The 12500-nt window shown below is 41.4% G+C and overlaps 1 protein-coding gene and 1 long non-coding RNA gene across 2 annotated transcripts in view; one reads left to right on the top strand and one right to left on the bottom strand.

Annotated features, from left to right (window-relative positions):
* EBAG9 (estrogen receptor binding site associated antigen 9) overlaps positions 1-432 on the bottom strand; it is a 38247-nt gene extending 37815 nt beyond the window's left edge. The window contains exon 1 of the mRNA XM_020970342.2: positions 262-432. The gene's annotated coding sequence lies outside the window, so the exon portion shown is untranslated. The remainder of the gene's footprint in view (positions 1-261) is intronic.
* Positions 433-510: 78 nt separating this feature from the next.
* On the top strand, positions 511-3209 carry LOC144457024 (uncharacterized). Its single transcript, XR_013486308.1, has 2 exons — positions 511-1769; positions 2417-3209. It is a non-coding gene; the product is annotated as an uncharacterized LOC144457024 (long non-coding RNA).
* Positions 3210-12500: the final 9291 nt, after the last annotated feature.

Raw genomic sequence — 12500 nt, 5'->3', positions numbered from 1 at the left:
CCTGGACATAGCCACCCTCACCTCGGGGTGGGGTATAAAAGGGGGGGGGTGTCAGCCTGACCCGGAACCAGTCCCCAGGCTTGTGATGGCAAAGGGGATAGGGGGCGAAAAGGAATAAAGGAGCGGGAAGGACCGAGAAAAAGGGCAGTTGGGGGAGGGGACGTGCGGGGATGGTGGGGAAAGAAGGGGGAGGGAGAAGCCTGCAGGACTGAGGGGAGGGGGACCCCCCCAGTCGCGGGCGCGCGCGATTCGCACACTCACCTGCCCCTCCCCCTCCCCGCCAGCCCGGCGGAGGCTCCGAGTTGCCGCGGGCCGCGCGCGCACCCAGGCACGCGCGCGTGCGCTCCTCCTCGGCCTTACTCAGAGGCTCATTCAAAGCCACGCGCGGGCTCGCCGCCGTCGTCTCCGTCGAATCGCTGCCATGGACCTCCTCCTCCTCCCGGGAAACCCTCCTCCCGCCCCCCCCCTCCCTCGTCGCCCCTCCCCACGTTCCCTTCCTCGGATCCCTAGTCTACAGCTGCAGCCTTGTCTTCCTCACTTCTTCACCCCACCCCTTGGCTCTCTTAGACCAATTGGCCCGGGGCCGCTGGTCACGCGGCGGAACCACGAGCCAATGAAGACTACGGTCCTGGGCGGCGGGGTGGGACGTTTGCCTGCTCTGTCGCGTGTTGCTTTTGTGACCGTTGCGCCAGCCGCCAGCCTCTTCCTCCTCCTTGCGCAGCGCTTGGTTGGCGGTAGTGTTGGCCTCCGGTCGGGCTGTCTCCCTGGACCCTGTGTTCCCTCACACCCTTGAAAGCCTTCTCAGCAGAGTCACAGACAGTGGAGAAGCGGAGACGAAGAATGAAACTAAATGCCCTTTCCTGCGGGCTGGGATCGGCCTGGCCCCTCTGCCCCGTTCTGTAGGAGTCCGCTTGGTTCAGAAACCTTACGGTTCACGACCTTGTCTTTTCACCGCCAAACCCAAACCCAGCTTGTGCTGTCTGTACTATTTTCTGGGCTCCAGCTGGGCACTGACCACTCCAGCTTATGCAGCTTCATCCTCTTCCTCAATCGCAGACACCTCAATATCCTTCCCACACCCCCACACCCTGCCCTCCAGCTGTTTTCCTTTCTCAGTCTTGTGGTCCGGTAAAAGCCAGGCTCATTGATCTCTAAAATCTAAAAGTCCGATACCCTTTCACCAACCACATCCCCAAAGCTTTAGCTAGCCATAGATTGAATTTAGAAGACCGACTGCCTCACTGGGTGGTATGTAGAGATTTCCTCTGAGGTTCTTAATAGTACTAATTGGTGACCACAGTTGATTAAATATTGTACCTTGATGCTCTCCAGCGAGCGCCCCTTTGATTAGTCTGGGACTTGAACCACATAGCCCTGGGGAATATAGCATTGAACTCCTACTCTTCCTCCGCTTGCGTGCCTACGAATTTCATTGCGAACATATTTTTCTTTTTCTTTTTCTTTTATTCCTCTTAAAATACGTTGGAAGGACCCAGCGACTGCCAACTTTTCCTTTAGGTTGGTTCGAGGTGTCCTTACAATTGGCTGCTACGTGGCGTGACGGACGGTGTACTGGATTTGGAATGAGGCCGACCTGAATTTAAATTATGCCTCCTTTATTAGCGGGGTTACCTTGGGCAAGTTACTTAACCTGTCAGCCTCATTTTCCTCTTCTATAAAATGGAGAGTTATAATACACCTGCCTTCCAGGGTTGTCTGGATCAAATGAAATTCAAGACAGTTTGATTCACTGATTATCTTCAGTTCAGGTAATCTTTTTTGTGGCATGATCTCGTTTCCTCGCTAGTCTTAAGGAATACCCCAGTTGATTAGTGTTCTTTCTAAAATGTGACACCCAGATTGGAACAATGCTCCAGATGAAGTCTGACCAGGACAGAATAGTATAGCAATGATCAACTCCTGTGTTCTTTTAATATTACATCAGCTTGCTGTTGTGATGATAGAATCTTGACTCATTGACCTTGTAGTCCACTAAACTAAATCTCTTTCACATAAACTGTTATCTCATCATTTGCCCCTCATCTTGTGAAGCTGATTTTTTAAAACCTTAGTTAGAAAAATGTATATTCTATTTCAATTTATTGGATCTTGCCCATTAGCCATTCAGGATCTATTTTTATACTGTCATTACATGTGGTAGCTTTACCTCCTAGCTTTATGTCATCTGAAAAATCTGATCAGTATGCTGTCATCCCAGTCACTAATAAAAAATGTTAAAATACCAAAGACAAATTTCATTTGACCTCCCTTCAAGTTGATGTTAACCCAAAAGGCAGAAAATACCCTCTTTACAGACAGTTCATAATATCCCAGATTTACTGAAATTAAGAAAAAATAAAAATTCTGTACTAGCAACTCTTTGTTTCAAAAATCATATTGTATATGCTTTCTGGAGACATCATATAGGGTCACTAAGGAGAATCGCAAAGAAGGACTTATTGGTTTCTGCTATGCTGCTGATCTCTGTTATCCTGAGCTGGCATTTTTCTCTTTGAAGATTTGCTACCACTTCGTCAGACACCTTTCTGGAAGTGGCAAGTTGGCACTCCTACACCACTCTGGAAGCCTGAACTCTTGATTAGTGAGAGTTTACCACAAACTCTTTCCACCTCTTGCTCTAGGAACAGTTACCAAATCAACATTCCTGTTCCTGGAAAGAACAGGTTAATCAGTTGTCCTGTGATCCCACTTATCATACTTGTCAGACTGAAATACTCCTCCTTGGCCCTATTTGGCTCTCTTATTTGTGTTGTATTCCTCTGTTGGAATGTGAATTCCTTTAGAACAAGGACTATCTTGTTTTTTTGTATATAAAAATATATGTTTCTATCACTAGGACTTTGTATACTCAGAGATAAACAGTGCCTGGCATAAATGTTTATTGACTTGACTTGGCTCTATTGTGATTCATTGGGGAGGGACATTGGCATGTGTTCTAAGCTAAATCTGGATGGTATGTCATCACTACTCACATTCCTTCCCCTCCTTTGGCTATGTAATGACACAGGCATGATAGGTGTGTATAGACATAACTGAACAATATGTATATACATTTATAGACACATGCATATTTAATGTAAAACAAATGAAGTATGAAATGACTATCATGTGATAAATGGTATCATGCATGTAGCATATCATGTGTGCGATAACAAAGGACATGAATCAATAAATATTTATTAAATGGCTACTGTGTGCCCCTCTGTGCTAAGTGCTAAGGCTACAAAAAGAGGCAAAAGACAATCCCTGCCCCCAAGGAGCTTACAATATAATGAGGGAGACACATGTAAACAAATATGTCAAACTATATATAGGCTAAGAAATAATTAAGAGGGAAGGCACTAGAATTAAGAGTTGAGAAAGGTTTCCTATGGAGGTGAGATTTTATTTGGAACTTAAGGGAAGACAGTAGACAGAATTGAGGAAGAAAAGCATTCCAGACATAAGGGACAGCCAGAGAAAATGCCCAGGGGCACGAAATGGTGTACCTTGTTTGTGGAACAGCCAGTCCCTCTGGATTGAATTTGTGGCTGGGAGTAAGGTGCAAGAAGACTGGAAAAGTAGGAGGAAGCTAGGTTATGAAAGGCTTTGAATGCCTAACAATAGGCATTTGATTCTAGAGGCCACTGGAGTTTATTGAGTACAGTGTGAGGGAGGGTAATATGGTAAGTTCTTCACTTAAGGAAAATCACCTTAGTTGCTGAATGTAAGGTGGATTGAAGGGAAAGACTTGAGGCAGGCAAACCCACCTGCAGGCATGAGGTGATAAGGGCCTGTAGTAGAATGGTGGCAGTATCAGAGGAGAGAAGGGAGGTATTGGAGAGATTTTGCAAATGTGAAGTATACAGGCTTTGTCCACAGATTGGATATGGGGGATGAGAGATAATGATGAGTCCAGGGTGACTCAGATTTTGAGAGACTTGGAGACCTCAACAGTAACAGGGAAGGCAGGAAGGGGATTATTCAGCAGACAAGAGAATAAGTTCAGTTTTAGACATGTTGAGTTTAAGATGTCTATTGGACAGGCGGTTGGAGATGCTAGATTGAAGGTCAGCAGAGAGTTTGAGGCAGGATAGATAGATTTGAGAATCATCAGCATAAAAATAGTAATTAAATTCATGGGAGCTTAGGAAAACACCAAATGAAATAGCATTGAGGGACAGTTGTGGTTAGAGGTCATGATCTAGTCCCAAAGTGGACAATACCACCCTATGGAGTGCTAGAACAATGGGGGGACAGTAATAGCCTTGGGTATAATGAGGGGGAGGTGTTGAATAAAAATAAGGGAACAGTGGAAGCATAAGAAAAGAAGAGAAGAGAAGAAAACTTTGAAAAACTGTCCATACATGTTGCATCTATTGTGTAATAGAGTTAAAGTCAGTGATTACATTATTTTCCAAGTAAACACACAAAATGTGAGTTATAAACAATCAGTGGTTAAGTCTGCTGACAGGTCTTAACAAGCAAGTATTGGCAGGTGAGCGTGTCCTCCATTATCAGGAAGTCTAGCATGCATCAGCAGGAATATGTGCATGTAATGACCTTTTTACAATATGATACTATATAGTTACATGATACAATATTGCATCATCAAAATTTCAATGCAGGAAAAAACCCACAAATTTACAATAAATTATTAAACTTAAGATGCATCATTTAAAAATATATTTTATATATTTTTTGAAATGATGCAGATTTTTCTTTAAGAAAATCATTAACAGGTTAAAGAAAGTAGATTTCCAGGGGAGCACTGAGTACTTTTTTTTAAAAAGGGGGCAGTAGCCAAATAAGTCTGGGAGCCTCTGATCTAGATGAACATTGACCAAAGGAGAATGAGAAGAAGTAATCAGATAAGTAGAAGAATGAGGAGAAAGTTGTGTCCTGAAAACCTAGAGAGAAGAGACTATCAAAGGAGGAGAAAGTGATCAAGTATGACAAAGGCTGCAGAAAGATCAAGGAGAATGAGAATAGAGAAAAGGCCATTGGATTTGGCAACTAAGAGATCACTGGTCATGTTGGAGACAACAGTTTTGGTGGAATGATGTGGTTAGAAGTTGGATTGTAAGGAGTTAAGAAGAAAGTGAGAGGAAAGAAAGTGGAGGCATCTATTATAGAAGACCTTTTTGTGAAGTTTAGCTGCATAGGGCAGAAGAGATATAGGAAAATAACAGGAATGGAAGGGTCAAGTGAGGGTTTTTTGAGGATGGGGATATCTGTAGGAAGTAATGAATGAACCAGCAGATAGGGAAAGATTCAAAGTAAATGAAAGAGTGGGGAAGGCAGAGGGGGCAATCTGCTGGAGAAGATGAGATGGAATGGAATCTCTTGAACAAGCAGAGGGGTTAGGAGTAAGCCTACTTCATCATGTGAGACAGGAGTGAAGAAGTGAGTAGTAGAAGGCATCTGAGTGAGAGATGAGAAAGAGGGAGCTTACAGGAAATGGCCTCATTTTTTTTTTCTGTGTAAAATATGAGGTAAGGTTCTTAGCTGAAGGAGTAGGGGAGAAGGAACTATAGAAGTTTGAGGAGAGATTAAAAGGTTTGAGAGAGCAGCTGTGAAGTGTGGGTTAATGAATTGATTAGGCAGGTCTAGGATTGCCTAGCAACGGTGAAGGCCCATTTGAGGTTGTGTAATGTAAATTTGTAGTGAATCCAGTCAGAAAAGTGTTGTCATTTTTCTCTGTTCTCATTTTAGCAGTATTCGTGTAGGGGTAAAGATGATGAATGGTAGGAGCAATCCAAGGCTAAAGCATGGCAAGATATAATTGGTGAAATAATAGGGGACTAGGGATTTAAGAGAGAAGGACAGTGTAGAGTTGAATTGGTTCACTAAGAAGAGTAGCTAGTTCAGCAGAAATAGACTGGGAGAGAATTGAGGGATCAAAGGAATAGAGGTCCTGGTGTGGATGAAGAATAGTTGGTTTTTTTAATCACACATATGTGATGAATGTAACATTGTACATGAGTGATAAATGATATTACATGTGAGATATGTGTATATATGTGCATATATGTTGTTCAGTTGTTTTCAGTCATACCCAATTCTTCATGACCCCATTTGGGATTTTCTTGGCAAAGACACTGCAGTGGTTTGCCATTTCCTTCTCTTTACAGATGAGGAAACTGAGGCAAACAGGGTTAAATGACTTGCCCAGGGTCACATAGCTAGGAAGGGTATGAGGCCAGATTTAAACTCAGAAAGATAAGTCTCCCTGACTTCAGGCCCAGCACCCTGTCCAGTGTACCACCTAGATGCCCCAATGTGTATGTGTATGTATGTATGTATATATGTATGTATGTATCTATCTATTTATCTATGGGGAGAGAGACAGAGAGAGTTAGTTAGGATATTACCAAGGTTTACACCAAATGTATGTTACTGGGTTATTGAGGAGGGGGTGGTGCAAGGGGAAAGCACAAAGCATGAAAAACATGTAAAGAACCCAAATCCTACTGCTCCCATTCTTTGTATTAGACTATAAGCTCCATGAGGATGGGACCATGTTTTTTTATTATTTCCCCTAGTGCTTAACACAGTACACTGCATATAATAGATTCCTAATAAGAGAAATGATTATTAATAACCAATGATTTGGGGAGGCCCAGAGTTCCCCCATTTTTCTAAAGGCCTGATTTTAAAAGTTCAGTCTCTTGAAGGACATTACTGAATGAGATTGGACTAACTTTGGTTAGATAGCATCCCAGTAGGGTGGCCATTGTGCTCTACTCAGGTTTAACCAATCAGAGTTGATTGCCACCCTGGGAACAAACCTCTCTTCCAATGGGCATGTAAGTGGGAACCCACCACCATGATTGTCTTTGGTCTAAAAGAGAGACAGCCAATTGACCGCCCTTTTATTAAAATGTTGGCATTATTAATAAAATGATTAAATTACCTAGAAATTATGTCTCTTAAATCTTTTAAAATGCCACACTAATAAATATTTATTGAATTGAATTCTCCTTGAAATTTATTGTTTAGGCCTGGAGAATATCAATGCCTTTTAGGACAAGCAACATTTTTGAGAAGCCACTATGGATTCTTCTTTCTAGCCTAATACATAGAGTTGTACTATTTCACAACCCTGGTTTTCTGAGTTTCTGGTTGGTTTCCTTCTCACAAACTGACTCTCAGGCCTCTAAGTTCAAATCAATTAACAATTCATTCACAACTTTTCAGGGCTTTGAGGGGTAGTCCTGTGAAGAATGGGTTTGTAGTAGAAAGGAAGGGAAATTTGTTATCCTCAGGCTCATTTTGCTCTCTCTGTTGCATTCAAAAGAGAAAGCTATTAAATAGCAAAAGCAGCCAGCTGGAGAGTTAATTTCAAACCAAGTGAAGAATTTTTAAAAAGTCAATGGAAACTTATTGGGGCTGGAAGTCTGGACATCTATATTCCGTTCTGACTCTGCTGCTAACTACAGATGCTATGTCATGCACAAATCACTTGATCTCCTTGATTTCCCAGTTTCTCAGCTATAAAATGAAGGTATTGGATTAGATCTCTAAAGTCTCAGACATTCTAAGATTCTATTTGACTTGAAGACACCAGAGGAAAACTAATATGTCTTTCAAAGTACAAACTGCCATCCTCCAAAGTTCAGCAGCCAGGGCAAAATGAAACAAATACAGAGAGAAAAGGTAAAGAAACCCTCAATTACTGAACTTGGCTGTTCAGTTTTTATCTTGCCATGCGCGCGCACACACACACACACACACACACACACACACACACACACACACACATACAAATAGGCTGGTTTGATCAGTAAATATTCATCACCAAGTATAGTGGGAGTATTGAGGTCTAGCGGGTGCTGGGACCCCCCAAATTCAAGGGCAAATGATGCAGCTCCTACCTCGAATGAATTCAACTCAAGCTTCAGCCAGAGACAAGGTTTATTAAAACACCAGTTGGGATGAGTGAGATTCCTAGTGAGTCTGTGCTATTGGCCAAATTTTAAGAATCTGAGCTTTTGTGACACTTGTATTAACAAGTGGGCCAGACTCTTAAGGAATTTAACTATTTAATGGGGGAAAGATAGACACTTATATACAGTGGTCAAGAAGGGGCCAATAGCTTGGGTGACTGGGAGATAACAGAGAAGGACCCAGAAGGGCTGGGTGCCCCAGCCTAACACCAAGTGGGAAAGTACAGAGCCTTTTAGGAGTCCATCATTACTGCCCCATCAGGAACCTGCTTACTCTTTCCCAAACCAGATCCCAGAAATTCATTCCTGGGGCATGGCCCCAGATGAATTCATTACCAGCACAGAGTTCTTGACTAGTATACTTGCTGTAAGTTGTGAAGAGGGAACCAGAACTCAGTTCTCTTGCCATCTAGTATTAATTTCTATTTTATTTCTTATTGTCTGTGTGAACCTTGAACCCCCTGAACCCCACAAACCACAATTTGAAACAGAGTCTGCTCTAAGAAAGAGACAAATATGGGGTACATGTGTCCATGGCTTAATTTCTCTCAAGGTGGATTGACATGCATTACATGGGAGTTCAGTCCAAAACAGGGCCCCCATAAAGGAGCCAGTTCAAAACTATCTCAGTTTGGGATTTGGGGTACAGCCTTATATGCCCTTCAAAGAGAAGGTATTCCTAAGGGGTGCCAATCAACTGTGATTGGTTGACATACTAGGAGGTAGGTCATATAAAAATGAGGTCTTGATTATGTGCTTTAGATCACAGTCCACAGAGGCCAATATTGCCCACCATCAAAGGAAACACCAGTCTTGGAAGTCTGTCTCCACCCAAACCTGAGTAGGATAATATCATTTCAGGGCTGGTTTGGCATTTGACCAAAATAAGAAGATTTCACAGCAATATCATTATCAGAGATGTCCTTCTGAAGAACTGTGGTCAGAACGGTGATGGTGGAGGTGGTGGGACTTCTGAGTCTCTAAGACACAGATTGCCAAAAGAAATCGTTTTAAACATTTGTAACATAGTTTAATCAATCAATCAATGAATAAACATTTACTAAGCACTTACTATGTTCCAGGGACTGTACTAAGCACTAGACTAATGCTTAATTATTGTATCTTAAATAAATATTTCTAGACTTTTGTGTATTTTGCCACCTACACGACAATTTTTTAAGGTCAGAAACTGCATCTTAAACTTTTAATTTCTCTTATATATAAGTATAATGCAGCTAAAATTGGATCATTCAATTCAGTTCTCAATGAATATTCATTGATTGCCTACTGAACTTTTCACTGACTATTTTTGCTTGACCCAGGTAAAACTTCCTAAAAGAAACTGACTTTGAAGATTTATTTGACCGTGGCACAGGGGAAGATACTAATCAGTTGGTGAGAAGAATTTTCTTCCATGCTTATAATAGCAGAGTATAAATACTTGGCCTGATTGGTTTCTATTGAATGTATTAAAGGAAGATTTTTTTTAAGCTTTTCTGTATAATGTGAATTATATATTATACTCAGCAGATATTAACAGTGTTGGATTAAATTATGAACTTGTGAAGAAATTAACTTATTGCCTTGCTTCTTATTTACTTTTAAAACCAGGTGTACCAGTGTTCCTTAACAAAAGCACAAAACCACTTGTGCATGTAGTACCTTTTATATGGTTGAAATCATATAAACTCATAATTGAAAAACATCACTTTGTGCAATTCTTGCTTTAATTACATAGTTTAAAAAGTTGAGAGGAAAAATCTCTAGAAAGTTTCAGTCAATCCTATCTCCCAAACCTGAATAGACTGCTTTCCTTTCTAAAAAAAAAAATCTGCATTTGCATCTGAAAAGAACTAGCTACTCAACTACTCTGAATATTCTAATATTAATAAAAAAAAATTTTGATTCTGTAATTAGTAACGTAAATGGATGTTTGGTCTTGGGCAAGTTACTTAACCTCTTTGGGTCTCAGTTTCCTCATCTGAAAAATAAAGATGTTGGACTAGATGACCTTTAAGATCTCTTCAAGTTAGACATCAATGATCTTATGATCCTGCCTGAAGAAATCATTTGTCATTCTCATAGCATTGAGCTTATTACTATAGCAACCACATTTGAGTGGAGCTAGTCAAGATATAATAGGAAATGAATTTTACACTGTTATTTCCTTTAAAATTTAGAGTCTCCCACTTAGATCAAAGTTTCTAAGATTTTCTAAGGATGATATGTTAAAAAGAGAAGATCTAATGGAGTGTTCATTCTTTTTTTCCCCTTATTTATTTAGTAAAAGTATGCTGGGCAGAACCAAGATGGTGGAGTAAAAGTAGTGACTTGCTTGAGCTCTCCCCCATATCCTTCCAAATACCTGTAAAAAATGGTTCTAAACAAATTCTAGAGCAGCAGAACCCACAAAAAGAGAGAGTGAAACAAATTTTCAGCCAAAGACCACCTCAATGGTTGATTGGAAAGGCATATTGTGCCAGACTGGGAGAGGAATGCAGTTCAACTTGGGTGCACAGACAAAGACCAGGCCTCAGTGAACTTGGAGCAGGCCTCAGGGGACTGAATCACAGGGAGCTGTGGTAGTTTCCAGACTTCACAAACCAAAAATGCCAAAGACAACTTAGAAGGTCAGTAGGAAAAGTGTGTGACCACAGTGGGAGAGAAGCTTGGTCCCAGCCCCAGTCCTAGCACAACCCCAGGGAGGTGGCTGCTTCTGGAGCTTCAGGCCCACAGACTAAGGGGGAATAAAGTGGCTGATCTGAGGAGAATTGCCGGGATCTCTTTGCCAGTGCTGAGGCAGGCTTCTCTTGCTTTGCCTGTGCGTGGATCTGGTCACAGTTCTGGGTGATGATCCTGGGGTAAAGAGGAGTGCTGGAGTGGTGGAAGCTTGTAGTGGTGGTATAGAGAAAATCCTCCTCAAAGTTCCAAGACAGAAAAGAGTTCTTGTGGTCACTCATAGCCCAGAGCACAGGCCAGGAAAAGAGTAAACACCTTGCCTTGATCATACTACCTTGAAAGAACTGAAAATTTGCAGGTCCCTAGAAGTATCTCTGAAAACAGCTGCACAAAACCCCTGAAACTTAGGACACTACATTCTTCATACTGGAAGCAGACCCCAACCTTAACAAAGAGTTTAAAACTTAAGTAATTGGCTAGGAACATAAGCAAACTGTGCAAAAAAAAGTCAGACCATAGAATCTTTCTTTGGTAAGAAATAAGATCAAAACATACAGCCAGAAGAAGACAACAAAGTCAAAACTCCCACATTCAAAGCCTCCAAGAAAAATATGAATCAGTCCCAGGCCATGGAAGAGCTCAAAAATGATTTTGAGAAGCAAGTAAGAGAAGTAGAGGAAAAACTGGAAAGAGAAATGAGAGCGATGCAAGAAAATCATGAAAAACAAGTCAACAACTTGCTAAAGGAGATCCAAAAAAATACTTAAGAAAATAACACTTAAAAAAATAGCCTAATCCAAATGGCAAAAGAGGTCCAAAAAGCCAATGAGGAGAAAAATGCCTTAAGAAGCATAATTGGCAAAAGGGGAAAGGAGGTCCAAAAGCTCACTGAAGAAAATACTTTCTTAAAAATTAGAATGGAGTAAATGGAAGCTAGTGACTTTCTGAGAAATCAAGATATTGTAAAACAAAACCAAAAGAATGAACAAAATAGAAGACAATATGAAATATCTCATTGGAAAAACAGCTGATCTGGAAAATAGATCCAGGAGAGATAATTTAAAAATTATTGGACTGTCTGAAAGCCATGATCTGGAAAAGAGCTTAGAAATCATCTTTCAAGAAGTTATCAAGGAAAACTGCCCTGGTATTCTAGAATCAGAGGGTAAAAGAGAAATTGAAAGAATCCACCGATCACCTCCTGAAAGAGATCCCCAAAGGAAAACTCCTAGGAATATTGTAGCCAAATTCCAGAGTTCCCAGGTCAAGGAGAAAATATTGGAAGCAGCCAGAAAGAAACAATTCAAGGGGCAGCTAGGTGGCACAGTGGATGTCGCCATCAATCAGATAGTGCACTGAACAGGAAGGCATGAAATAATGTGAGACGTGGGCCAGGCGGAGCAGTACAGACTGACTCAGTTTATTCATCTGAGGGTACAGGATATATAGAGAAAATCTAGCCTAACTTCAAAGAGTCCTGTCCGTGAGATACTCCCCAAAACATCTGCTGAGGATGTGACAACATACATTTACTCTTTATCAGGGTTCCTAGATTGGGTTGTATTTTCCAAGGTTTTCCCAGGTGCCTTGGCACCACCTGCATAGAGGAGTGAATGTGTAAATCTAAGGTTCAAAGAATGAGAAGGAATGTCTCAGGAGCCTCCCTTGCAGGGGGAGATTTGGAGAGCCCTGCTTTCTAAATAATTGAACCCTGTGGGTTAAGACTGGGCAAGAGTCAAACTCTGTCCTGGATCTTAAACCCAGATTGGACTCTTTAGAGCTGGTCCTCAACAAATTCCCCCTTTCAGTTTTGCAAGCAGCTTGAGGCAATGAACATCCATTCCTAACACTCTGATCCTTAATGCAAGGAAT

The sequence above is a fragment of the Phascolarctos cinereus genome, unplaced genomic scaffold (assembly GCF_003287225.1).
Source record: "Phascolarctos cinereus isolate Bilbo 61053 unplaced genomic scaffold, phaCin_HiC Scaffold_4;HRSCAF=312, whole genome shotgun sequence".
Classification (NCBI taxonomy): Eukaryota; Metazoa; Chordata; class Mammalia; order Diprotodontia; family Phascolarctidae; genus Phascolarctos; species Phascolarctos cinereus.
This window is presented reverse-complemented; position numbering and strand designations above follow the sequence as displayed.